Raw genomic sequence first — 27,852 nt, 5'->3', positions numbered from 1 at the left:
CTTACAGACTAACCAACGCGATCGGGCTCGGAGCATGTGAATCCGAATCCCGGCTTCTCATTTATTTTCTAGACTATTTGACTCACTCTCCTGCATCTTGGTTATCACCAAAACACTGGGAGGCAATGAAGTTTGCCAACGGGGTGGGAGCAGGGGGGCTTCGGGGGTGCATGAAAATATATTCATTGTCTAGTTGTCAAAGGTCTCCCGGTGCTATTAGTTAAAAGTGTGCAGATTTCATTAAGATATTAAGAGTCCTTTACTCGCATCTATGAGAAAATCCACATTAACTAAACAAAATGCCAGAATGCGTCAGTTTTCACAGTGTTTTAGACAGTACTGGTTGCTTAGTTTCATTGCATTCATTTTTGTATTTTCTCTTTTACACAGCATCCAAAGTAGGTTACCTAACCCCAAAGCCCTGAGTTGTTAAATCACCCATAGAAGGGAGTGTTTTACAGTTGAGCAAATGTGTCCAAATGTAATTTTGGTAGTGCCATGGAATGATCAGCCAATGAGGTACTTGATGAGCAGGTATTTAACTACACGTTCAAAACGTACGGTATTGTGGCTGTTGTTTGTTTGTACCCAACCACCTCTCTGAATGTGTTTAATAACACAGAGCTTTATCTATCAGACAGTGCTCACAGAGGGGCGACTAAAGCGCACAACAAAATGTATTCATTTAGCCTGAGTGTGAAGGCTTAGGTGCCTGCCCGGAGAGGCTAGGGATCCTAGCGCTTCTACAGACTCTGCCGTGCTCCTCTGCACCAGCAGGGCACAGCTCAGAATCTGCCGCTTCTGCTAAGAATAGGTGAGGGGGATGAGGTTGGGGCATGCGGGAGTTGCCGGCAGATTTCCAGGTTATTAAAAGTGATGATTCTGACGTGAGGCAAAGGAGACTGACTTTGTCTGTTTATCTGCACCAGTCTATTTCTCTACCATCTACCGGGCTCACTGACATGTATCCATTCATCTCTCTTTGTTAGAGGTGCGCAAGCCAATATATTAATTAGCAGGTAGAGCCAGCCGGAGACGAGCCAAGCTTATACGAGCCAGTGGGCGAGACGTGAAAATGATCGGCATGTTAATCATACAGTAAACATGATGTAAATGTGCGATAATGTCTCTTCAGAATTCAAAAAAAGTGCATTTCTTTAGCGCGTCACCTCATTACAAAAGATTATAGCACTGAATTGAGAGGAAGTTATTAAAAGTGCTCATTTTAAGCATGAGTTAAAACACTGCCGCTCCTCCCGCCTGACAACAATGCCATTTGTGAACTAAGAGGCGTCAGTTGCCATGCATACCCCGAATGTTGCCTAGAGTCTTATTATATTTAGAGTAACATTAAAATCTAGTTCATTAAACAAGAGAAGTTTTTGTACAGCATGCATCTTGAACTCTCATATTTCAAGGTGGCAATAATAAAGATGAAAACGGCCAGCAGGCAAGAAAACATGAACGGGAGTGGGGGGGGCAGGGGAGGGTGAGAAGTCACAGACTGAGGGAGGGGGCCGTCGGGTGGGGAGACAGGGAAGAAAATAGTGTTAGGAGTAAAGGGGCCAATAGCCATGGGAGAATACAAATGAAGAATGAGGAGGGACTAGCAAGCCTCAAACCATTCGGAAGGCAGCATTTAAGACAAATGCCAATGGGCAGAGAGTGGGAGGAGCTTCCACGAAGCTTCCACACTACAGTATATACTGCATGCTTTGCAAAGCGATGGCAGCGCATGTGCACTGCAACGCTAGACGAGGCCTAAAAGAAAATAGTGCTAGGAGTAAAGGGGCCAATAGCCATGGAAGGATACAAATGAAGAATGAGGAGGGACTAACAAGCCTCAAACCATTCGGAAGGCAGCATTTAAGACAAAAGCCAATGGGCAGAGAGTGGGCGGACCTTCCACAAAGCTTCCACACTACAGTATATACTGCATGCCTTGCAAAGCGATGGCAGCGCATTCACGCTGCAACGCTAGGCGAGACCTAAAAAACAACTAGACTGCTAGACTTGATTCGGCTTGATTCCAATTTCTACTCGCATTTTTACATTAATGTAAAGTACAAGACATCATAAATAAGCAGAATTCCATTCAGACAACATCTTTGACAATTAATCACAAGTTAAATATTTAAAAAAGTGGACCGTTTTTACAAAACGTTGTATCAGTTCATTTGTCGATCAATTTAAAGTCATTGGTCCATAAAAGTGTGAGTACTAACTAATTAAATGCAAATGAAGTCAGAAATATATCTTATCCCATAATAGCAAGGTTGGAGTATTATCCTTGAAATGTACACAAATAAATAAAGGACCCTATATAATATTCGAAATCCAACATTCATTTGATAAGTTCTCTATATACAATGTATAAATATTACCTACTACCTATAGTAGGTTTTATACATAGACAAAGCGTATATATATTCACTGAAAAAAAACAAAAAATACAAAGATATTATAGTTAGGTTCAAATTTTACACACACAAAACCATAGAAATTCAGCAGGTATAGCTAGAGTTATCTGACTGTGTGAGTGAGCACTCTGATTGGCTGCCAGGAACATGAGAAAAATGTTGCTGGCAGCCATTACAGGACCTGTCCTGAAGTTTAAAAAAAGAAAAGATATAAGAAAACAGGGTGGGGATACCCTGCCCCCCTAGACTCCATAGGGGACACTCAGAGGGACCGCTCTAAGGTCAAAAATGAAAAACAAATCAGTATTTTTTGCCACAATCATGGCTCACCCCTCCCTGAGCTGTTTTTGGGGCTGGGGACCACATGCCCCAGGCTGAATCAATTTAATAAGAGGGGGTGGTGTACAGACCCCCTCCACAAGCTGTTGGTGGTAGATATAGATATTACATATCAAAATAATATTACATTAATTTATTTTAACATTATTTTCTATGGGGTGTTAAGCCACTGCCTCCTTTATTATCAATGGGAGGGTGTTATAGTACCAGTGGTTGGCCATGCGTGGTGTTGAACTTAGTCCAGGTCCGAGAGGGAATCCATTTACCACTGATTTGGGACCTTTTGGCTGTAGTAACTAAGGAAGTGCAGTTTATGACAAGTAATGGTTTTACTCTTTTGTCTGCCCCTCCTTAAACCCCTCATTAAACCTCCCCTACCTCTCCTTCCATCTCCCTTCCCATTTTGTAGTAAGTATTTCTTATTATGAGACCATTCCTCCTTGTCCTCCCCACATTTCCTACAAAAGCACATGGGTATGTGTGCTTAGAGTTCTGCAGTCAGGGTGGAGATCTCTACGCCGAACAGAGGGGAGAGACAGAGACCTCTGTATGTAGGATTGTGAATAGCATTTTGCAGTACATTGAGTTGCATTATTATAGGACTACTAAAACTAAACGTACTGCAAAATACAATTTGTGAACTGGGCCCCATAGTGTCTATCAAATCACTTTCATAATTAAACCTAGCATCCTAATTATCGATAAGATTATGACAGTCATCTTGGACTAACAAGTAAACAATAAACTAATGAAATAAATATAGATATTCCAGCTCGCATTTATCATTCAGCCACACCTCACTTCCCACTGCCTTCTGGTCCTAATATGATGTGTTAAAGGAGCCCAATCATTTGCCAAATGACATATTGACAAAATGATCTCCTACTTCCTTGAATATAGTTAATTATTTAGTTAATAATTGAGTAAATATGTGATGCCTTCCAGCGGAAAGCTGCACACCTCATCAAAGAATCTGTGGTGTATTTAGTCACTGGGGGGGGGGGGGGGGGGGGGGGGGGTTCTCATTACCCTGTTTGATTTAAACTGGGGCAATGTGGATAAAGATGAGGTCTGTGATATGAACATAGGAACAGATGCTTTTGAATTACACAGGGACAGTACATAGTATGCAGGCGCGGCCTTTACAGGTTAGAGTGGTGAAGCGGTGGGGCGGGGTGAACTCGACAGACAACAGGATAGGGAAAATAAGAATAAAGCCACTTACTTTGCTCTCACCTTAGCTCCAACTCGGCAATGCGGTGAGCGCAAGGTAAGTGGTTTTATTCATTTATTTTCCCTTTCCTGCCTGCCGACTCCCCCCCCCACCCTGCCCACCGCTTTTCCCTATACCAGACGCGCCTCGTAGTATGTTGGCTGCATGAAGTAGAAACTTCTGTTCACCTGCCTGGTAGGGTGACCAACCGTCCATAAATTTCACGAACAATCCATTATTTTAGTGCGATGTCTGTAAGGCGTCCGTTATTTGGGGACCCCAAATTACGGACGCCTAGCAGACATCAAACTTAAATCAAATCGGGGAATTTCAGGAAGGTATGCTGTTCCGCTGCGAGAGGCCCCATGAGTTTAAAAGTTTCCACTCGGGACCTCTCACACTTATCTTTTAATCTGTAGACTGAGGCTGCTTGCAGCAGGCCCCTCCCGAACCGCGCACAGACTGTGGACTGGCCCATTGTCATTCTGAGACTGTAGACGATTATCACAGATAGAATGACAATTGGTCCTATTACAGTGACAGCATGTGGTGTGCCTTCTCCTGCACAAATCTTGATTGCAGAAAGGGCCTGATGTCACTTTGTAAAGCTGTGCGCATACTGAAAAACTATGAAGTGCACGATTGTCTCAATCTTATATAAACTTATTTTGAGTTGTACTTATTTTGGTTGTATTGTGCGACCTCCTCTGATATGTTTGTAAAACATATGTCCCAAATTTTTGTCCTTAATTTTGACCTTCTGTCCTGAATAATTTTTTATCTGAATTTTGACCCTTTGTCCTGAATTTTTACACTGACTATACTGAATTTACACCCATGCCAGTTGGTCACACCTACTGCTTGGGTGCCATCACCAGGTATATGTCTTGTGCTGACGGATGGATATCACCAGCTGTTTTGACGCCTACAACAACTGTAGTGAGGAAAGTGGGCAGTTGTAAAATTGAGTTAAGTTTGTACTTAGCCATAAAGAGATGACAGTTTGGACACTTCACTCTCCAGTCTTTTCTGATATGCCTCTGACCATTGCTCCAGTAGTGCAGGGTCCCTCATTAGTTCCCCCTTACATATGCTTTCCCTGCCTCCAACCTCTGTTGGGTTCCCTCCATCAAGCCCTCGTTGTCATTTAAGTATGTTCCCAGAAAAGAAAGGCGTTGGGCCTTATCATTGGGCATTCGATGGCATGATACTTTCCTATGCCAGGTGCCCATTGGTGGGGCCAAAAAGCGAGCTTAGATCTGCAAAATGACCATATTGTGCTCACACTATTGGGGGTGACAGAGGCATCTATCTATATTTGTGAGATGGATTCCCTGCACTAAAGCATTAACAGCCAGCTGGGATGTGTTTACTGTGGTTTGTGTTTTTAATGGAAGCAGTATCTAAAGAAAGGCAGCATCACCATCCAGAGGCATGGTAACTGTCTCTAAAGAATCATATTCACATACCTGTGGTAAATGCCAGTTACCACAAGTGAAAGATTTAAAATGGACACTATGGGGCATATTATCAAGAGAATTATCACCGCTTTAGCGGCCGTTTGCAGCCGAAATGTGGCGATAAATCTATCGCAGTATCAACAGACTTCAGCGTGTGTTCCCTTGTTGTAGCACCCGTTTCACCAACGCCTTGCATCTCATCGCTAATGAGATGCAAGGTAGGCGTGCCCCACATTCACAGCATGAGAAAACATTGATAACGCAGCTTCGCGCTATTACCAACGATGCCCCATACCGGCCTAGCGAGAATTGGGGGACATATCATCAAGCCGGCGCTATAAAATTATCGCCGCTTTAGCGTCCGTTTTCGGGCGAAAAGCGGCGATAATTTTATCGCAGTATCAGCAAGGTCACGCTATCGCGTGAATCCCTGCCTTAGCGCCGTTTTTCCCAACGACCAGCTATGCATCTCTAATGAGATGCAAAGTGGGCGTTCCTTCCCAAAATAACAAGAGAAATGTCGCTAACCGACCTTTCTCCAATTAACAAGGGAATCGCTAACCTGCTCAGCGATTGGAAAAGAAGCGCTAACTGCGCTTAACGCAGGTTCCTGTACACCCGCTTTCAAGCTGATTTAGCCATGTCATCCAATGGGAGGTGGACTACATGGTTAAATCCACCCTGCCCTATCAGCAAGGTATCGCCTGTCACAGTGCGATTATCGCTGGATTTCCAGCGATAATCGCACTGTTTTGTAGCTAATGCATGGATTTCCATCACTTTGGAGATAAGTGTTGCTGATAGCACGCTATCTCCACGATAGCCGGCGACAATTATCCTAGCGCTAAGTGCGCTTAGCGATAATTATCGCTGGTTGTTGCTGATATGCCCCAGAATTTGTGCTAAATCCCCATTTACGCAGGAATCTAACGTCAGAAAAATATCTGATTTAGCAGCATTACCCTTTGGGAGGTGGATCGTCCGGCTAAATCCACCATGGCTTATTACCAAGCTAATCCCTCTCGCAGAAATATTATCGCTGGATTACCAGCGATAATCCAGCATTTCACCGCTTTCACTGGAATTTTTATCGCATTGGAGATACCCATTGATAATAACGCAATCAATTCCAGCGATAGCAGGCAATAGCTGTATTCGCACTAAGCTCGCTTAGCGACATTTATCGCTCCCAGTTGATAATATGCCCCTATCTGTTATGAGAGGCTCCAAAATGAAATAAAACTGGTCGAGATCTCTGAGTAAAAACACGCGTTATTTTGTATCTATTTGTAAAACGACCTGAAGCTTGTTTGTTAGGGTTGGCTGCACGCGGCAATCTTGTCAACAAACATGCACGTGATGTGGTAAACTCCTATTTTACTGAACTCTTTAAAATGACATAGTGCCAACGACTCCTCAGGGGTAGTAAGCGCTGGATAGAATGCAACGGGTACTGGCGGGGGCTAGTTTTGGGAGGGGTCACTAATGAGCAGGCTGCTCACATCTCAATTAGAGGTCCTTCTGATGCAAATGCGTGAACTGCTGTTGCTTCTGGAATAACAAGCAGGCATTTAGCGCGAGCACATCTCTCGCCTGCACCCCTCCAGGAGGATTTAGTCAACATGCCTGAAAAAGCAAATGATAGTTTAACGTGAAACAGCGTCCTTAAGGACTCGTGTACCAACTGTGCCGAGGCGGCCTAGGGTACAGGCGGGGGAGGGGCATGCCAGCCCCTGATGATCTCAATGAATGCACGGAGAAGACACAACTGCCCCCCTGTCTGGTCTCTTCACGACCATATCAATCTTCCTCTTGGAGTCAAAGCACTTTAGCTGTAAACAGCACGCTACAAGTGGTCAGCTGAGCACCCCCCAGGAGCGATCAGCTGTAAAGACGTCCATCCCTGAACTGCACATACTTTGATGCTTGGTGCATTAAACGCATCATACACGGTTTCTTAAAACGAAATTTATAGTAGAAACGTTTCAACTTTTGTCAGATGTAAAAACACTTTCGCCTTTCTATTTTTTTTGTTTTTCTTTAATTGACTAGCCTCTGTTTTGTGGATTTTCTACAATTTATGAAACAGCATATCATAATATATCAGACGAAGTGCAGTGACCAGATTCATTACAGCAGCAAAGGCGCAAAATAAAAGGGTATTATTTTTTGTTCTCGCCATTGTGAATATGTAACTTTTTAATTTGTCATAGGTCTGGAGAGAGGGTTGGTTGGGGGCCCCTACGGATGTCATAGAGGCTTGTTCAAGCATTTCCAACTAGAACGTGCTCCACAATTTTAGTCCTGCAGCGCGAGGCAGTCAGGTTTTGTCTCAACCCATATCATTGTGTGTATCTGGAGACCAGAAACAGTGATCCAAGCATCCTCGTTGTGCCAATGTCTCTGTGGCATCTAATGTTGTTAACTCATCAAGCACTGATCAATATCCCGTTGACGCTCAGGAGATTCCACAATACAATAGTACTCCTGTTGCCTTGACCAATGCACCTAACAGCTTTAGACAGTGGCCACCTGTAACCTTTGTAGTAACTCAAAAACCTAACTTCTGCTCCTTCATCTTCAGTTGGTAAATGTAGAATCTCAGAGTCCTCACCCTCAAAATTGATCCTTGCACCTTTCATAACTTGAGTCGAAAGCCTGCACAGTCAAGGTCGTTCACGACTCAAAGCTGGTCTCAGCATCATCCAATCATGGATGTCAAATGCCTGCTTCAGACAGAACCCACCAATGATAGAATGCATCCTCCCTCACAAGTAACAGGACCAAACAGTATCTGTTCCTGAATAGCTTTCTAAAGCTTGAGGGATTCACATCCTAAACTTCCACACATGTAAAGTCACCAGATTTATCAGAGACAACAAAGTCCCTGTCAAAATCCATAGAGCCTGGTACCAGCTCTTCCTTCCACACACCGCATCAACGTACACACTCCTGTAGTTGCTGGCCCTTTTTGCAGCTCTGGCAGTTTAAGGTGCGCTGATGAACATCTTGCAGCATCACAACCCCTCTGGTGGATCTGCACGAGGTGCTGCACGAGGCTTCCATCATCTTCAAGAACCACTTCATCTCCTACAAGGTAGTAGCCACCATGGCACCACCCATCGTGGTAGACGAGAGTACCATCATAGGAAATGAACACAATCCCAAACATCACCAAAGAGCAAATCAAGAAGCTGCAAAATATGAATGTAAAGAACCTAAGACTGCCAGACATTCACCCAGGGCCGGGAGCAACATCCATCCACATTTTGTAAATCTTAACCTGCCCCTGATATTATATATATATTATATATAGTACCCTAATACTGTCTAGCTTGGTTCATGCTGTGAAAATACCGATACTAATTCATCAGCTTTTCCTTAATTTTTCGTAGTTTTTGCAAGATTAGTATCAGCGGCTGGAAAACTCCGCATTTCAAAAAGTGGTGCTGTCAGTCGGTTAAGGGAGTTACTTATTGACCTTAATCTTAGCCAAAGGTCTGTATCACATCTTCCCTTTCAGTGCGGTATCTCCTATACAAGATTTATATTTCTGGATAAACTTCCTTGAGCTAGACAACGTACACTACAATTTTCAACTTAACTCCTTTTGTTGTGTTCACACTGAAGATATTATTAACCTCCTCCAAATACCTTCACATTTTTTTAAATTCCTTTTTGTACTAAGACCAGTCACCACTGATCATTCATGGAACATTATTTTGTCTTCTTCTGATTAATAAACATTTATTTGTTGCATATTGCTCATACCACAGTTTGTCAGCTCCATTCTCTATAAACAACATATTTTATTGTTATCCATTTTAAGAATGTGATGGTTTCTAACTCACCATCTGCAGGCATAGCAAGTGAATAAGGTTCACGTGTAAACAAGGTACCAAAAGGCTGCAAGAATGCTTATTTTTCAGACAGCCAAACTAAGAATTATTAATGATATTCGGTTACCTCAGTTTACTAAATACATTGGAGCAGATTTACAAGCCCTGTGCGCCACTTTTGCGCTGCCGTTGCGTCACTTTTGTGATGCAGCGGCGGCGCAAAGCTAGCGCCATGCTGCGACAGATTTACAACGTGATGCATCTAGGGAGATGCGTCACGTTGTAAAGCCCTCTGCCACATTAAACCTGCGTCAGGTTTAATGTATGCAGGGTGGGCGTTACATCAGAAAAAGCCTCGGAAAAGTGACGCAGTGAAATCTACGAGATTTCACGCAGTCACTTTTCCGACGCTGGTGCGTCAAATCCTTATGCCTGCTTCAAGCAGGCGTAAGGCGTGACGCACCATGGTAGGGATAGAGCAGGTTGGAACAGTGCTGGAGTTGCGTCGCGCTTGCGACACAACTTCAGCACTGCGCCAACCTTACGCCAGCAGATGCGTCACGCATCTGCTTGTCCTTGCGCCATGATGCACCGCATTGTAAATGCGGCGCATCTGCAGTGGCGCATGGGCAAACTTGCGTGACGTATCTTCCCTGGCGCATCCCTGCTGATTTGCAGGGATGCGCCATGGAACGTAAATCTGCCCCATTGTTGCTCATTCTCATATACTCTGCATGGGTCATTCCTCATATATTTTACGGTGCTAACATTTTGAAGATGTGGGTAAAAATATATTCTGAACATATTCCAAAACGTTCTGCTTTCATGCTTTCCTAATTCAAGCCGATCACTGCTGATTCTCTTTCCAGTGTAGGAGCTGCCCTTGGGATCCACAGAAGATCTTAGACCTGCTAAGTGAATGAAGGCCCTTATTACTGTCACAGAGGGTAACTGGTCTTTTATTACCACCTCTCCCAAAGCGGGCCTACTCTCTGAGCAGTGCAAAAAGGAGATTATCAAACCCTTTAGGAAAAATCTTCTTTAGACCTCGAACATATCAATGATTTTATTCCTATTGCTCCTTTTGAAGAGCAAAATAACGGAAAACAGTTTTTTACCTAGTGGTGTGCAAAATTGGCATAAATTGATTTCATGTTTTATGGGAAATTTTGAGAAAATCATGCAAAATTATGAGTAATTCCATGAAATACAAATCTATTTGAAATAAAATTCAAATAATTTACACCCTTATATTAGCATGAAATGCCTCTATGAATCATTTTTTGATGCAATGGTCGCATTTCATACTAAAAAAAAATAGCATGAAAACACAATTGCCATGAACAACAGTGGCAGCACTCTGGTGTTATTATGCCTTGTTCCCAGCTTCCATGTTATAATTTCTCAGAGTAAATATGCAATGTGGTGTAATGGCATAATTGCGTGTAACAAACATAACACAAAATTACACAAATGAGATAAATTCCTCAGGCGTAGGGCCTCATTTAAAAAGAATTGGCATAGGGCAGAACCGCAAGCCATTTTGTTGTGCTGCCTGTAGCCAATTAAAAAGGGCAGGAATGCACCATATTTACAAGATAGGGTGCATTGCTGTCCTTTCAGCCAGCACCGGTGTGCAGTGTGCAACCGAGTGCCAATGCAGGCACCCTTGTACCAAGGTACAAGGGTGTCTATGTTGATGGCGTGATTGTTTTTGTGCAGGAAGGTGCCCCTTCCTGCACAAAAACAATCTCAAGAGGCGTTGTCCTTGTTTTATGGATACTGCAGAATGCAGCACACGTGGAAAGAGGAAAAGATGTGGAGAAATGTAACCATTTCTCCTTGTTATGCCTGCTCTGGGGAGATGTACATTTTTTGTGCTGCCCCAGGTTTACGTGATGTTGTAAATCTGGTGGCTGTGTCCAAATCCATGGGTTTTGAGTGGGAACAGCCCATGGTATGCCTACTTGTTGTAGATTAAGCCAAGAAAAGGTAGCGCATTGCGTTTCCTTGACTTGCTCCATATCTATGAGGCCATGCAAACCACAAAGGGTGGGTTTGCGTCGGTTGATAGATATGATTTAGCGGCCTGCACCACCGTTGCATTGGAAAAAGTGATGCTCCAGTAGCCCAGGCCTCTTAGAGACGCGGCCCATAGTCCTGTTTAACATCTCATAAAAAAAAATCATCACCAAGTGATCTCCCTTCCTACTTTTTGGTCTGAGCTCCAGTGTCTATGTTCCTTGTCCTACAGGCCCTATTCTATCATGCATCCCATTCAATATCTTCATTCTCCTTTTGGTTAATTTAGTTCATCAACAAGTGGCAAATTTCTGTTTTCTATATTGATGTGGAGGTCAGCAAACTAATGTTTGCCTTGCAATTCACCTGCATGGCTTAAAGTCCTGTCCAGTTGATAATGACAAACTGTCTAACCTTTATCCATTGATGGATGGCCATCAGTTGTTTTGAAGCTGAATTAGTTATACATTGAGGGCCAGATTTCAAGTTTGGTGGACAGGGTACAGTTTGTCAAAGTGGTGGAGGTCATTATGTCCTCCACCCTGATGGACTACGGTCTGCCATATTTATAGATCACTGCTGGCCCAGCGGTGACATCGGTACCTCGCTAAGGACCTGCCACTGCTTCATGGCTGTTCATGTCAAAGTACAAAAAGTTTGGTGGGAGCTTCTGTCAGCTTGATGGCTGTTCAGCAAAGTTTAACTCTGTTTTTTTTTTTTAAAACCAACTCCAAAAGTAGGAGTTTGATATTCAAAAACAAATAACGAATGACCCCTACATGCAGACATTTTTTTCCCTCAGTGAGGTGATCATTTTTTGTTGTTTTGCATTCCTTCACAGCCAGGTTTAACCTAGCAGTTAGAGAAAGAAACAAAAGACTTCAAACCATTCACCCTAAATAGGGTCGATGTTATAATGCCCTTCATCCGATGACCCCTGCTCTGTATGACGGTCAGAGGAAGCTATCAGTCGGCAGCCATCTGGTGCTCCATTAATGGAAAGCTGAATGTTCTCCTGACTCTAAAAAAGGTGGGAATACCAAAGGTTTGGAAAATAGGGTACTGCGTCATGTTTGTGAAGAAGTACCCTCTCCCCCACACACTTCATCTGACTGAGTTTCTTCTCACTTACCCTGACATTATTCGTGCAACATTGCTAAACTAGCCTGCCCTTCTGGGCCCCATTCTAACACCTGCAACTTCTGCCTGCAATCTGGATAATACATTGATTCCAGTCTTTACTTTTAGGATCTGATGGATGTGCAACGTTACCTTGCATGCCTTTAGCACACATGTAATACAACGCATTGACCTTTACCACGTGTTACATTACATGTTGAGTTGTAAGGCTGGAGCCTTCTCTACCCGTAGTACTGCAGTGGATGGGCGACTGTGGATTAGGTGAACCGTGGCAACTCTCCCACCCTAATACTCAGGATTACAAATACTATTCTGCAGCCCATAAAACATATGCCCGCATCGATTACTATTTAGCCATCCCCGCAATACAAGCACTTGCCTCCCTCTTAATGGTTATTCAGGTGGACTGGAGTACCATCCGATCTTCCCCATGGAGACTTCAGGATAGCCTTCTTCAGTCCTAGGCCATGGTGACCATGGTGTGAGAATATATTTCCTTCGGCATAACAATATGGGGGAGACATCTGTGGTCTCTCTTTGGGAGGCGCTAAAGCAATTGGTCAGAGGGGAACTCATAGCTATTTCAGCGGCTGATAACCAATGCTGCAGGGAGAATTGAGTTGGCTTGGAGCAAAAGGTCTTGGAACTGGAAGCCATACACAAACGGACTGGGCTCCAATGGTGTGGAGGAGTTGCAGAAGGTGCATCAACACCTCAAGCATCCAGACCTCGACAGGGTGGAATACGCAATGTCATGGCTAAAGCTAACATTTTACCTAGGGAGTAACCTATGTGGCCAGATGCTGACCCACAATCTTTGGGCTAAAATGCACAAGGATGCTGTCAAAATGAATGCATGACGTTACAACGCATACATTTACATCGGGGTACATTACATCGCGGTTTTGACAACGCAAGTCATTACAACGACTTGCGTTGGAGGGCGCTGGACTTAGGAGTAGTATAATTTACTATTCCAACTCCAGTCTACGTACAGTAGGGAAGGTGTTGGATAGTAAATTATACTATTCCTTGTCCTAGAGCGCCATCTAGCGCAAGTCGTTGTAACGACTTGCGTTGTAAAAACCGCAATGTAATGGCATCGAGATGTAATCCCCACGTTGTAAACGATGTTTCCCGTCAAAATTATCCATAATAAGCGTATTGAGGCTCACAGAGATATGCAAATCGCAGACATCTTTCAGGAAGGCTACAGAACCCTACACAAATCCCTCCAACTGTCCTGTAGATGGTATTTTGCATTACTTAGAAGCGTCCCCGGTGACCCCCCTCAACTCACATGAATCTGATACTCTGGAGAAGCCCATTAGTATCGAGGTGGTGATCTTGGCTATTGACCGATTGAAGCCGCTGAAGGCCCCTTACCCCGATGCCTACTCCCCTACTCAGTTCTACAAAATATTATGTCATGCCCTGGCCCTGTTCCTTATCAGGCTGTCTAATTTATACTGGGACCATCACCAACACCATGCTTGAGGCATCCATCTCGCAATTCCCAAACCAGGCACAGACAATACACTATTCAGGGCCTATAGACCTATTTCCCTTCTTAACATCGATGCCAAGATGTTCACAAGCATTCTCGTACACCACCTTAACCTCCTTATGCCTGGCAGGGTTGACTCTGACCAGGCCAGTTTCGTCCTTAATCGGTAGTGTGGGGATAACACCAAGTGCATCCTACGTCTCATGGACAAGAACAACTGGTCCCGAAGGGAGGCTCTCCTCCTTTCAATCGACACCAAATAAGGGTTTGACAGAGTACACTAGCCCTATCTCTTTGATACCTTGAAAAGATTTGGCTTCAGAGACAGATTTTGACGTTGGATCCACAGCGTCTATAGCTCACTTCAGGCATCAGTGAGGGTCAGCTTTGTCCCAACCCTTCCCCATCCAGAGGGGCGAACAACAGAGGTGTCACTCTCCCCTCTGCTATTTGCCTTGTACATGGTACCCCTAGCCCAGCGAGTGAGAATGGATCCCGTCATTGTGGGAATACCCTCTGGAGGTGATCGGTATATCATTAACCTCTATGCAGTAGACATTATTATTATCCTAATTGACCCACAATCGTCCCTCCCAGCCTTAGTTGCAGAGCTTCACTTCGGAGCAGTTTCAGGGTTTAAAGTAAGCATGCAAAAATCACAAATTTTGAATCTATTTCTTCCTCTGCCAAATGAAGCTATATTCACTCTCGTGTTCCCCTTTGGAGAGTCCATACCTTCTCTGGGAATCAAACTGGTCAGAACAATAGCAAAAACTGTGGTGCCTAATTACACTGCTCTCACCACACCATTCTGTCTGACTTAGCTAACTAGCGATGGTTGCATCTGTTATAGCTGGGTAGGATATCTACGATCAATATGATGGTCATCTCATGGATCCTATGTGTCTTTCAATCCTAGTCACTGACACCGCAGAAGCACACCCTTCAGACCCTGCAGCTAGGGATCAATAAATGTATCTGGAATAGGAAGAAAACTCAGCTCCATAGCGAACTGCTTTCCTGCCTCCCCCGGGAGAGGGGACTAGCTGTCTCCATGGTAGCTAGATACTTCAAAGTCGCTCAGCTCTGCTTTCTGGTGGAGTGGAGTCACCCCGCTTCCAAAAAACACTGGTGCTTTAAGATCAAACTGTGGCAGGATTCCATACTTGGAAAGAACCGTGGCTCCCCCATAAGCATAGAGCGTGGGGTCTCTGTTCATCCCCAGTGACTGGTTCCAGCTTCAGAGTTTGGGATGACGTGGTGCTCCAGGCCAAGCTGACCTCCTTTCCCTACTCCATGACTCCCATACTAACAAACCCCAAGTTTTTACCAGCCATGCAGCAGGAAGGGTTTAAGAGATGGAAAGAGGGTGGCTGCAAGCACGTAGGTTGCATGTTTGACACCCAGAGGATAATCCCATTTGACCGCCTGAAGGAGGATTGTGGCTTGGTGGAGGCAGACCGCATCCAATACTTGAAAGCATGGCACTGGGTGTTGCAACCATTCATCAAGCCATATGCAGAATGCCCCCTTACTCACTTCGAGAAATGGGTTTTTCCGAAGAGAGGCGATAGATGTCTTATCATGGAGATCTATGCACTCCTAGGCCCCGCACCAATACCAGACAAAACAGCGGGACAGAGGTAGAGAAAGGCAGAATTGGGCAAGGCACTTACCATCAAAGAATGGGAGGACATCTACTACCGGGCCAGACACACAGCTCACAATATGGCGATCACAGAGATGGCACATGAAATAGTTTACTATTGGTACCTTACGCCTGCTCATCTTCAGTCCTGGTGCCTGGGACACATGAAGGAATGCTAGAGAGGCTGCGGGGGACAGGCACCTTAGAGCACTTACTCTGGTGTTGCCCGAATCTGGTAAACTACTGTGAATGAATCCTGGATGACATAGATAGGGCCTTTAACACCACAATCTTGAGGTTCCAGGACTACAATATACTGGGGCTCCGAAACCCTGTGACATACTCTGTACGTTCCTTGAGGGGAAGGCAGATAACCCTGGCTTTAGGGGGAGCTCATAAGGTCCTACTGTATTTAAATACTGGTACGAGGTGCAGTAATATTCCCATTTGGGGCCACTACTACCACTTTTCTTGTTGTAGGTCCTACTGTCTGCCTGGGTCTCAGACAGGATCCCTGACTATACCGCATGGCTACACAAATATTGTAAATTTTAGGGTTGGGAAAGTTATCCTTAGCAGTGTAATCAAAACAAGACATCTACCCTAAATTGCGGGCCTCATTTATCTCCATTTTATCTACCAAATTCAATGAACTGTCATGCCTGAGTTATCTTAAGCTGTTCCGCTTGCTCCCCCCGATGCCAGCGCCCACAGAAACAGTGCCGTCCTTGATGGCTGAGTAACTACTCATGCTAACCCAGGTTTAGAGAACGAGCCCCCTTATCTCCGATGTAGGTCCCTTATGCTATCCTTACGGAAGGAGTGACGGGGGTGGAGGGAAGTTATGTGGGATGTATTATGAGTTTTGTTCTCTGACAAGGGTTTACTGACGCTGCTGGCCCCAGGGTTGTAGGCAGACAGCTGTGTATGCCTACTGATTTGTTTCTACTTTCTGCAATAAACAGAATTAATACATAAAAATGTATCAATCACTTGCCTTCAAGGTTGCCATATATAAAGCCTAGGTCTACCTCTCCCTGGCCACTGGTATACAAAAAGTTTTATATTTGCGAGGCCCCTTATTTTCCCATCCCATCCTTATCTATACCATTGCTGCTTCATGACGTCCATAAGCAACATGCTGGTGCAGCGTCATCCTGGTTATAGTCCAATGAACCTTCCACACAACCCTCCTTGATTTCCTACACTCTTGTGAGAATCAATGTCTTGCTCATCTTGTGTGTTGTTGTCTACTGATAAGACATTATGTCAATACATTTCCCTCTTTTATTCCAGCATTGCCTGTGTGCTTACCCGAATCAAGTACTACAACAGCACGTACCTGGGCACTCCTAAAGCCATGCAACCAAACTTTACTACATACAAAACTTTACATTGAGAAGAGCAGCCGATTGGAGAACCCGGGGACTTTGGGGAGGTGGGGAAGTGGAGGTCAAGTAATGTTGCAGGGCACGTCAATAGCAAAGTAGGGTGTTCCTCTTGGAGGAAGTGCATCGTCGGTCTGTGTGCAGAGTTGAGAGTGACCGCCTACTCTAAAGCAGATTCCTTCCCATTCACACATCAAACAAGGGCAGGATTCTTAGTGGCATTTCCGGTGCATTCGTAAGAGGCTGGCTGTACTGTTTGAGATGGAGATGGGAGCTTGATGAACAACTATGGGGAACGTTTAGCAGTAACATACTGTTTTTGAAGGTGGTTCTTGCTAGGAAGTTGCAGAAGGGATGTGGTTATAATGGGTTTCCAAGAGAAGGGGTTTGTTTCATTGTGTAGGTGGATAACTGTGCTGGTCAGGAGGTAAGATTAAGAAGGAAAAACGAGGTAGTGGCACAAAGACAGAAGATGATGTTTGGGAATACCTTCAAATAAAGGAAAACAGCACGGTGCCCAGGTGCAAACCACCAAGCGGACTACACATTACAAGAAAGTGTGGATGGTGAAAGATTTCATCATCCTCACCCATGCATTGTTAGATTAATGTGGTTATAGAAAGGCTGAGTTGTGCAAACGTTGTAAGTGCAACATTAAAAACCTAGATTAAAACACCCATTCATACATGTACAATGCAGTCCAAATAGTATTCACCGCCCCGCCAAATGTAGGAAGTAAATACAATTCATTTTCTTCACTTGAAGCTGTGATTTGTGATTGGGATAAATCACTGTTACATTTTTTTATTACGGAAGTACTAAAACTCTGCAAAATCAATTGCCTCTTGTTTTGTGTTCTATAAGGGTTAGTCCCTGAACAGGATTTCTTCGTTGAGCTTTCTATGACCTACTTACAATGATTTAAGCTCAATGCATTTGTTGCAAATCGTTTCATAATCGGTTTCTGCAATCAGAGTTGCATGGACTAGAGCAAAAAAGGTTTGTTTCATTGTGAAATACGCAGGGTGCAAAAGGATTCTAGAACCCGTGTAAATTGCTATGACGTAGCTGATGTAACTCAAAAAGACAAGATAGAGTGCATTTCCCCATGCTTCATGTTGCAATGTTTTTTGTTCCAAATGTTGTGCTTTAGTGTTATATGTATGGGAAGCCGTTCTTCATAGTGCCCTTTAGCTTACAGGATATTGTGTTATGCTATATTGTGTTCATCGCTGTGTAGCACTGTTCGGGGGACATTGTTTTACGCAGTAATGTGTTCAACACCCCCTGCTAGGTTTTGCTTTAGTGCTGTGCACTGATCATCAATTACTGCCCTACAGAAAACGAAACAATAGACAGAGTGCTTCCTTCTCACGGATGTATGATCCTTTGCCTTGCATTATGTGCCCCCTTTGCCACGTGGAGGCGTATAACCCTCATAAACAGAGCGGGAGATGGTCACAGACAATAGAAGTGATGAATGCAGGCTCACAATGCAGCTTCAGACGTGAATGCTAAAATCAATGTTCAAAGAACAGCTCTAAACACACGGGGTCCAAAGAAGGCCTTAGTTAAAGGAAACCTTACAGCAGATGTTCAAGTTTTCGGACAGAGATCTTCCTTCGTGCCACGGCTGCCAGCAGTTAAAAAGTGGCGGCTCCTCAGCTTCTCAGCTCCAGCGGCGTAGCGTCGCCCCACTTCTCTTAAAGCAGTAAAAAAGGGAAAAATAAAAGGATAATTACAACGTTATTATCATTTTATTTTTTGTTACTGGGAGGCTGGATTAGTGCAGGGCAGGCTAATGGCTTAGGGGGGAGTAGTTTGGGCACACTTAAGTGAGAATGACTGCTTGGCCAGGTTCTTCACTACAGGCTTAGGGATGGGAGCCGTACCTAAGCTTTTGGGCCATCACAGCTCGCTCCAACAATCATGGTTCCCTCCCACCAACAACACTTCTGACTTGTTGGTATTCAGTTGGAGACAGTTGGCGGTCATCCACTCTGCAACCACTGAGAGGTCGCCCTGAAATTTCCTGGCGTCCTGCTCGGGGTCACTCAAGAGAGCCACCACCGACTGAGTATCGTCGGCATAAGAGACCATGGTCAGCCCCCTCTTCCCGGCTACGCCCGCCAGAGGTTGAACATAAAGATTAAAGAGCAGAGGGCTCAGGTACGATCCTTGTGGGACCCCTTGGCCTATAGGAAAAGTGAACTTAAAGGTGGAACTTTATTAATATGTGATATTTCAATCTTTATTCGGCAACAATGCAGTAAAAAACAGAACAGCAACATTTAAAATGTAATAAAAAGACTTAAAAAAAATACATAGTCAAGATTGTGCATCCCTGAGCCCCCAATACATGATGCAATTGTATACAATTGTCACAAAACGTCGTGCAAAAGATAAAAGGCAATTTGCAGCCAGTTAGCTCAAAGTGGTCATTCACAGAACTGATCTGATTTATGGCTTAAGTTAAAGTACACCGTACATTTTTCTTAAAGCTGAATAAGGTGTATTTGGAGTAAGCAGGCCATAAGGACAGTGCAAAGATAGCAAATGTAAAGTGCATAAGTGAGATGATAAAAGTGCTGGGTGCGTTTTGTGATTAGGGCCAAAGACCACGCAAGCTGAGACAGGTAAAAATTGGCCTATATCGCAGTGGTTACTAGTGCTACTTAAAGTGTATAAAGCCCAAATTATGCATCCCTGGGCCCGCAGTACATCGTACAGGTCATTTTGTCCCAGGACATCATATAGAAATTGCAGGGTGGCTTGTGGGTCTTAAACAGCTGTTGTCAGAAGGACAGAATAATGAGAAAGTGGGTATATGTAAATCTGATCCGCATTATGGCTTACATTAAAGTGCTTCGTCGAGCATCTTCACGCTCCATCCTCCAGTCGCACAGCAAAATCTAGAAATATTCACAAGACTCTGTTTTTAGTTCAGTAATCCATTTTTTTTTTAGTTAAGTAGTTTTTATTGAAGATAAAAGCACACAAGATAAGCAACACAAATTAAGCCAGTAGGAGTAAGTAAAGTGTAAAACATGTCAGCAAATATAGAGGATGCCTATACAATAAGCTAATATTACGAAGGGAGGAAACAGAGTTTAAGCAATATAAACAGTGAAAAACTTAACAGTTGGCTAAGAACAGTCAATAATAGGTAGAGCATAATATATCACCATGAGGTATAAAACTCCTAAAAAATGTAATAGTGCAGATATACAATTTAAGTAGACGAGTGAACATTTTTATGAAAAAGGGGAGAAGGGAAGAGAAAAAGAAAGAGGATAGGAGGAGAGAGAGAAGGGAAGTACAGGAAAGAGAGAGGACAGAAAGAGAAGAAAGAAGAACAAGATGTTAAGAATAGATAGAGACTATGATGATGATGATAAGAAGGATGTAAAGGGTAGCCATAGTAGGTCGGACTTAATTTGTACGTGAATGGAGGACTGAGGGATAGAGGCAATTCTATGTTCATCACAAATATAATTCCACCAATGAAAAGGTGATAATTTAGAATTATCTTTCCAGCAAGTGAGTATGACTTTAAAGGCCACAGCAAGGAATAAGTCTAACAACGGAGAGGAAGGGGTGGCTAGATCAAAATCTGGTGAAACAGTGCCCAAAAATACATTTTGAATATTAAGTTGTACATTATTAGAAAAGATCCGAGTACATTTTGACCAAATCTCCTTCCAAAAGGCATAAACTTTAGGACAGTAAAACAATAAATGTACTAAGGAGCCTTCAGCATTAGAGCAAGACCAACAAGATGGTGTGACAGAGTGATTGAATTTATGTAGCAAAAGAGGAGTAAGGATGACTCTATTGAAAATAAAAAAGAAGGACTGTGTGAGATTTGCAGCTTTGGAGGTTTTGAATAGTTTCTGCCAAAACTTATCCCAATGTGATACTGATAGGGTCAAGGAAAGGTCATGTTCCCACTCTAGTTCCACCTTAGATTTAACCCGTGTGCAGATAGGAGTAGATAGAGATTTATAGATATAAGAGGCACTAGGAGTAGTATCGGAGGAAGTGTGAAATAATGAAGAGTCAGAAGGAGAGGAAGAAGGAGTTGGAGGAGAAGAGAATTTCTGTAGACACTCCTGCAGAATTGGGGCTAGCGTATCATATTGCAGAATACAGGAATCAGGAAGATTGAAGGTAACTTGTAACTGATGGAAGGAGAGAACTACATTGTTGACAATTAGTTGATGTACAAAAAGAAGGCCCTTTTCTTTCCATTGTTTGTAATAGAATGACTTGTGGCGAAATTTAATGTACTTATTAAACCAAAGAGATGACGCTAGAAAAGATTCATAGTTATTCATGTTCTTAAAGAAAAGTGTGTGCAACAACATATGGGAATGTTTCAAAATAGGGTATTTGGAAATAAAAGTACAGTTAGACATGTGTACAACATCTCGTATTGAAAATTCATTAAGCAAGGAGCATTCAACATTAACCCACGCGGGTTTAGGCAAGTCTTGATAATCCCTAGACAAGGCAAAAAATTGACGAATCAAGAATGCATTATGATACAAATTAAAATCAGCGAATCTTACACCTCCTTCATTTTTAGGACGAATCAATTTAGCCAGAGCAATACGTGCATGCTTGTTATTCCATAGAAACTTTGTGCATAGCGAATTAATCTGGGAAAAATAATATTTAGGAATTTTGAAGGGTAACATAGATAATATAAACAAAATCTGGGGAACAATCATCATTTTGATTGTATCAAGTCTGCCCCACCAAGAAAGGAATAATGGAGACCATAAATTCAACAAATTAGTAATTTTAAGTTTTAAGGCAGAGAAATTCTGGACAAGTGTATCACGAATGGTGGGGGTAAACCATGTACCAAGGTATTTTATTTTCTGGGGACACCATGTGAAATTAGACGATTCAAACATAGATCTGTAACATGAGGGATTTAAAGGTAAAATCTCAGTTTTAGAGAAGTTCAATTTGTAACCTGAAACCTTAGCGAACGATGCAATTTCCTTCAAAAAGGGGGGCAGGGAGGATACAGGGTTAGACATATAAATAAGCACATCATCAGCATATGCGGACAGTTTAATTTGTTGAGATTTAAGATTGAAACCAGTAATGAGAGAATTACTTCTGATACGTTCCAGAAATGGTTCTAGACATAACAGGAAAAGTAATGGAGAAAGCGGGCAGCCCTGGCGTGTACCTCTTTGAAGGGAAAAATAAGGGGAGAAAAGACCATTAACAAAAATACAAGCTTTGGGGTTGGTGTATAGTAACTTAACATAAGAAATAAACTTTGGACCAAAGCCAAACCATCGTAAGGTGTGAAGTAGAAAATCCCAATTAACACGATCAAAGGCTTTTTCAGCGTCCAGGGATAAAGCCGCTAATGGGGAGGGATATTTTGTACTAAGAGCCAGGATATTGGAAAACATTCTGGCATTGTCAGAGGCCAAGCGACCTTTAACAAAACCAACTTGGTCAGGATTAATGAGATGGGGAATAATTTTCTCTAGACGGGAAGCCAATATTTTTGCAAAGATTTTACAATCATAATTAATTAATGAAATAGGGCGAACATTTTTACAATAGGAGGGATCTTTATCTGGTTTGGGGATTACAATGATAAGAGCTTCCAAAAAAGAACCACAGGCTTGGGAATTGGAGATAAAAGAATTAAAAAGTTCTAATAATTTGGGTGCAAAAATTGAGGAGAAAGCAGAAAGTAATTTAATTGAAAAACCATCCAGGCCAGGAGCTTTTGCTTTCTTCATAGATTTAAGTGCATCAGATAATTCTTGTAAGGACACTTCATCTTCAAGGGGTTGAAAATTATCTTGGGAAATTTGAGGCTTAGGGATATCCCTGAAAAAAGTAGCAAAATCATCTTCAGAGGGATTGGTGGTTTCTGTGTAAAGGAGTCTATAATACGATTGAAATGTGTCAATAATATCTGAATCAGATGAGAGGAGAGAGTCGTCAAATTCTGAATGGATTGGGCCAATGGCTTTTCGTTCTGATTTAACTCTTAGATAGTTTGCCAACATTTTCCCGGCTTTATTTTGGCCTCCGTGATATTTCGACTTAACCTTGAGGAGAATATTACAGGCCTCCGTTGTCGCAATCTTATTCAGGGTGGATTTGGCTTTGATTAACTCTTGTAGAGATGATGAGGATTTGGAAGAGTAATACTTATGCTCTAACGCTTTTATGTGGGATAAAGTTTCTTTATATTTAGCATGCAGAAATTTTTTCTTCTTTGAGGAATAGGCAATAGTAAAGGCTCTGAAAGATGCTTTAAAAGCATCCCAATTGTTGTGTAGGGAGGTATCTAAGGATTTATTAAAAGAAAAAAATTCCTTAATAAAAGCGGTCGCATCTGAAATGAAAGTGCGATCTGATAAAAGAAAGTTGTTGAAACGCCATCTACCTTGTTTGCAAGTGGTGAGGGATAAGTCAATATGGGTGGAGACAGGAGCATGGTCAGAAATAAAAATAGATCCAATCTCAGATGACTGGAGACAAGGTAGCAGTGATTTGGAAACAAGAATATAATCAATACGAGATCTAGTAAGATGTACAGGTGAAAAGAAAGTAAATTCTGAGGTATCAGGGTTACAAGTTTTCCAAGTGTCGAATAGCGGGCGAGAGGAAATGGCTGTTTGAAAGGATTTGTGGGATTTGTCAGGTTTGAACTTGCATTTGGATTGCCTATCAGTGAACGGGTCTAACCAATTATTAAAATCACCACCAATCACAATATTAGAATTAAGAAGTGACAATAATTTCAATTTTACAGAATTCCAAAATTCAATGTCTGGTTTAACAGGTCCGTAAATATTGAAAAAAGTCAATTGTCGTTTATTAATGATAACCTCAGCCAATACCCAACGACCATTCGGATCACACTCAGATGATATGATTTGTGCATTAATGGATTTATGAAAGAAGATAGCGACACCACCGTGTCGGTCACTAGCAGGAGAGAAAACAATCTGATTAACCCATTGACGTTTAAGTTTAAGTGATTCTTTATCATTGCAATGAGTTTCCTGTAAAAAAGCAACCTGGGTGTTAAGTTTAGCTAAATGAGACAATACCTTTTGACGCTTGACGGGGTGACCCAGACCACGAACATTCCACGACACGACATTAACCATACTTCCGGGACCAGGGGAAGGTACGAACATAGGACCATAAAACTGCAGGGTTGACAAGAGGAAAAAAGGGAAAACATGTTACAATCAGTAAAACATGAAGACAAATCTTATGAAATAAGCCAGACCTAGAAAACAAGAGTAAAAATGAGGGAGAACGAAGAAAAGAAAAATAGAAAGGAGGAAGAGGAAGAGAAGGGAGATGAGAAAGGGGGAAGAAGAGAAAAGTAAACAGACCAAGGACGAACATCCAGATCTGAAAAAAGAAAGAAGATCTAAGAGCAGGGAAACGTGGTGACACCAAAGGACGCGGACCACAATGAGATCAAGGGCAGAGGACAAAAATAAGAAATGGGCTATAAGCCTCACAAGAATAAAGAAGGACAGGAAATCAACATAAGAAAACAGGCAAGTCAAAGAAAACAATTAAAGCAGGAACAATCTGATAATGTAAATGAAGTCAGGAGCCAGTATCCATGCCAAGCGAAGAAAAGTTCTGCAGAAAAAGTCTGAGTTTATCCGGATCCTCAAAGGAGCGAGAGCGGCCCTCATGAGTGATTTTGCAGAGGCAGGGATGAAGAATTCCATATTGAATGTTGAGTTGTCGCATTTGAGGCCGAAGAGCAAGGAATTCTTTGCGTCTGGCGTTAGTAGCATTAGATATATCTTGAGAAATGAAAATGTTATGACCAGACCAAGTAAGGCGACGTTTAAATCTGACAGCCTTCAAAACTTGCATGAGTTCGGTGAATTCCAAGAACAACATTATAATACCACGAGGTTTATTAGCAGATGGCTGAAGCCGACCCAAGCGGTGCGCTCTTTGTATGTTGAGAGGATTAGACAATGACTGAAGGTCCAAAAGCTCTGGAAGAAATTTCTGTAGAAATGAAACCAAGTCAGACCCTTCAACATTTTCTGGCAGGCCAAAAAGGCGTAAGTTGTTTCTGCGATTGCGATTTTCAAGATCCTCAGTGTGGAGTTTTAGTTTCGCAATTTCTTGTTCAAGATGAGGAATCTTAGCAGAGATATCTTGAATGTCACTAACTCGTTGTTCAAGATCAAGAACTTTACTTTCCATAACAATCCATCTTTCCTCAATTTGCCTAAGCTTGTCATTGGTGGCAGTCATGAATGGCTGAAGGCCACGAACCTCATCCAAAATAGTATCCAGGATCGGATTTTGTGATAACAAAATTGGTGAAGGTGGATCATTTTTGTGCCTTTTTGGTTTTGTGCCAGAGACCGATTGTCTGGACAAGTGGGATTCGCTAGCCATCATCAAAAACAACAGCAAGTCAAACCAAAAAAGAAAAAGAAAAACGAGAAAGTGAAGCCAAAGCAGCAAAATTTTGACGGAACAGAAATGTAGGGAGGTAAGTACGCCACTCACACAGGTGCACTGAGTCAACTCAGGGAATGACGACTGGAAATGGACTTGAGCTTAGGCTTGAACAGGACCGAGGTACCCCAAGGACATTGCACTGATGTATGAAATAAAAAACAATGTACCCAAGACTGAATGCAAAAAGTCCATCAAATATAGATAGAGAGCACTTGGTAAAGGCAGCAGCGGTTGAGACCCTGCATATTGAAGTAGGAGGCGGGCCGGAGCATTGCAGTATCAGGCAGAGGTGAAGAGAAAGAAAAACGGCTAAAAATATCAATAATACATCCAGAGGTGGGCTTCAGGCGTCACAAAGGAACTGGTTGGAGGCAACACAGCCTCAATTGAGCAGTCGACAAAGACTGAAGAGGAAAGAGCGAGCGCTGCAAAAAACGGGACAAAATGGCGGCCGCTCGCATCTCTGATGAGGAGAAACCGCCGATGCGAGTAAAAGTCTCAAAACGCGTTGAAAATTAGAGCGGAAGCGGTTGAAAGACTCACCGCCATGTCCTCATCACTCCGCCGTCCCACAAAGCAGTCCTGCTGCCAGAAAGACGATAATAACTGGATCCGAGTCCCGCGGCGACGCGGAGCTCAAGCCGGGTCCGCCATCTTTCCTCGGCGTTCAAGCCACGCCCCCCTCAGTAATCCATTTTATTACGTTTTAGTCCATGTTTTATTTCATACATTTTTTATTGCATTCTCCATTCGCGTCAAAGGCTTCATGTTTCCCAATTTTTTCAAATGCTAAGGAAATGCCTATCCAGGCCTTTTTGGATAGAAACTTTGCCTATGAGCATCCTTTAACATGTGGAATTTTAAATACAAAGGTGTGCATTCTATCACGTGCATGGACATTCAATTCATCTTTGACCCTCCGAAGGTTTTCACCCAGAACGACAATGTAGATTAAATGATAATATAAATAAACATTAAGGTGTAGAAGGCTATTTGGAAGTTCAAGAGAGGAAGTCCTTTTGAGAACTGCTGGAGATTTTTTTTTAAACTTAAGACCTGCAAATATCTTTCATTACTATTTACAACTGACATTTAGGATATGTAACCTTGTTAAAGCGTTAGATAATGTTGTAAACACAACATGCACATGTTCACTTCATGTATTAGGGCTGTGTTTTAACGTAGGGCACGCAATGGTTAGAGGGACTTGTATTTCTTTGATGTTAGTCATTTAATTGTTAATTAGAGTCACGTGTATGGTTGGAATTTACGCAGGAGGTTTAAACAGAAAAATCACATTTGTTCTGGTTTAATTTGGATCACTATTATTTGGTTGGCTATTGTGGACTGTGGCAGGGGTGTGATGGGGAGTGGATGAGGCGGTTTGACTGCCAGGGACAGTAATAAGAAGTTGCAGGTATAGATGATGTTTTCATTGTTTTTGAGGTTATCACGGGGTGGGTGTTTTGTACACACGGGGTCTTATTCAGTTGCATGGGGGAGCACTTGATTCATGATGTTTTCATTGATTTCTTTTCACACTCGTGCACGGTAATGGTGGGGATATCTTTGACACAGATTCTGTGGAATGGGTCCTTGCGAATCACGGGTGATAATTGTTTGTGAGTGAATTATAATTTTTAAACATGTATGGATCGTAGTTTGCACAATAGGTTAAGATATATATAGTTTATGCTTCATGTTTAACATTGTAAAATATTAATGTTGGTCTGAACTTTGCAGTTACACCTGAGGAAGGGCTGTTCAGCCGGAAATGCTTTGGGTTAATGTGAATAAGGCTGCCCAGGATGAACTGTGCGTGAATGGAGAAAGCAATGACAAATTTATGAGGTAAAATATGGATTAAAACGGATTACTGAACTAAAATCGGAGTCTACTGAATATTTCTAGATTTTTCTGTTTGACTGGTGAATGGAGTGTGACAACGCTCCATATGTCATGGAATCATATATTTGTGCTGTTAGGACAGGACACTAGCCAAGTTTACACACAATTTTTTTTGTCTAAGAGCATCCTTTACAAGTGTATTTTTGAGTACAAAGTTGTGTATTCTATCACTTGCATTAACATTCCATTAAAGTGCGCCATGCATGGTCGCAAGATTGAATACAGCATACTTAGAGTGAGCAGACCATGAAGGCAATGCAAAGACTGCAAGTATGAAGTGTATAGGTAAAATGACCAGAGAGCTGGGTGGCATATTTATCTGGGCCCAAAAACCAAGCAATGGGATCGGATAAGGAGCTGGGCAAATTCGGGAAACATACTCATTCTACAAAAGCCTCAAAGGGTCATATGTATTTTGAGGATAGTGACCCATCTCGTGTGGGTTGGTACATAATCACAAGTA

The 27,852-nt window shown here is 42.6% G+C and overlaps 1 long non-coding RNA gene across 3 annotated transcripts in view; it reads right to left on the bottom strand.

Moving 5' to 3' along the window:
* Positions 1-27,852, bottom strand: part of LOC146868744 (uncharacterized) — a 183,271-nt gene that overhangs the window by 101,243 nt on the left and 54,176 nt on the right. For 2 of the 3 annotated variants that reach the window (XR_014966405.1, XR_014966404.1), the window contains 3 exons: positions 24,080-24,181; positions 19,833-19,888; positions 16,877-18,678 (listed from right to left, as the gene is read on the bottom strand). This is a non-coding gene — a long non-coding RNA (uncharacterized LOC146868744). Of the gene's footprint in view, positions 1-16,876; positions 18,679-19,832; positions 19,889-24,079; positions 24,182-27,852 lie in introns of those variants that run through there. The other variant, XR_014966406.1, reaches the window with a different exon arrangement.

The sequence above is a fragment of the Triturus cristatus genome, chromosome 1_2 (assembly GCF_964204655.1).
Source record: "Triturus cristatus chromosome 1_2, aTriCri1.1, whole genome shotgun sequence".
Taxonomy (NCBI): domain Eukaryota; kingdom Metazoa; phylum Chordata; class Amphibia; order Caudata; family Salamandridae; genus Triturus; species Triturus cristatus.
Note: the sequence above shows the minus strand (reverse complement) of the source record. Positions and strands in the feature narration are given on the sequence as shown.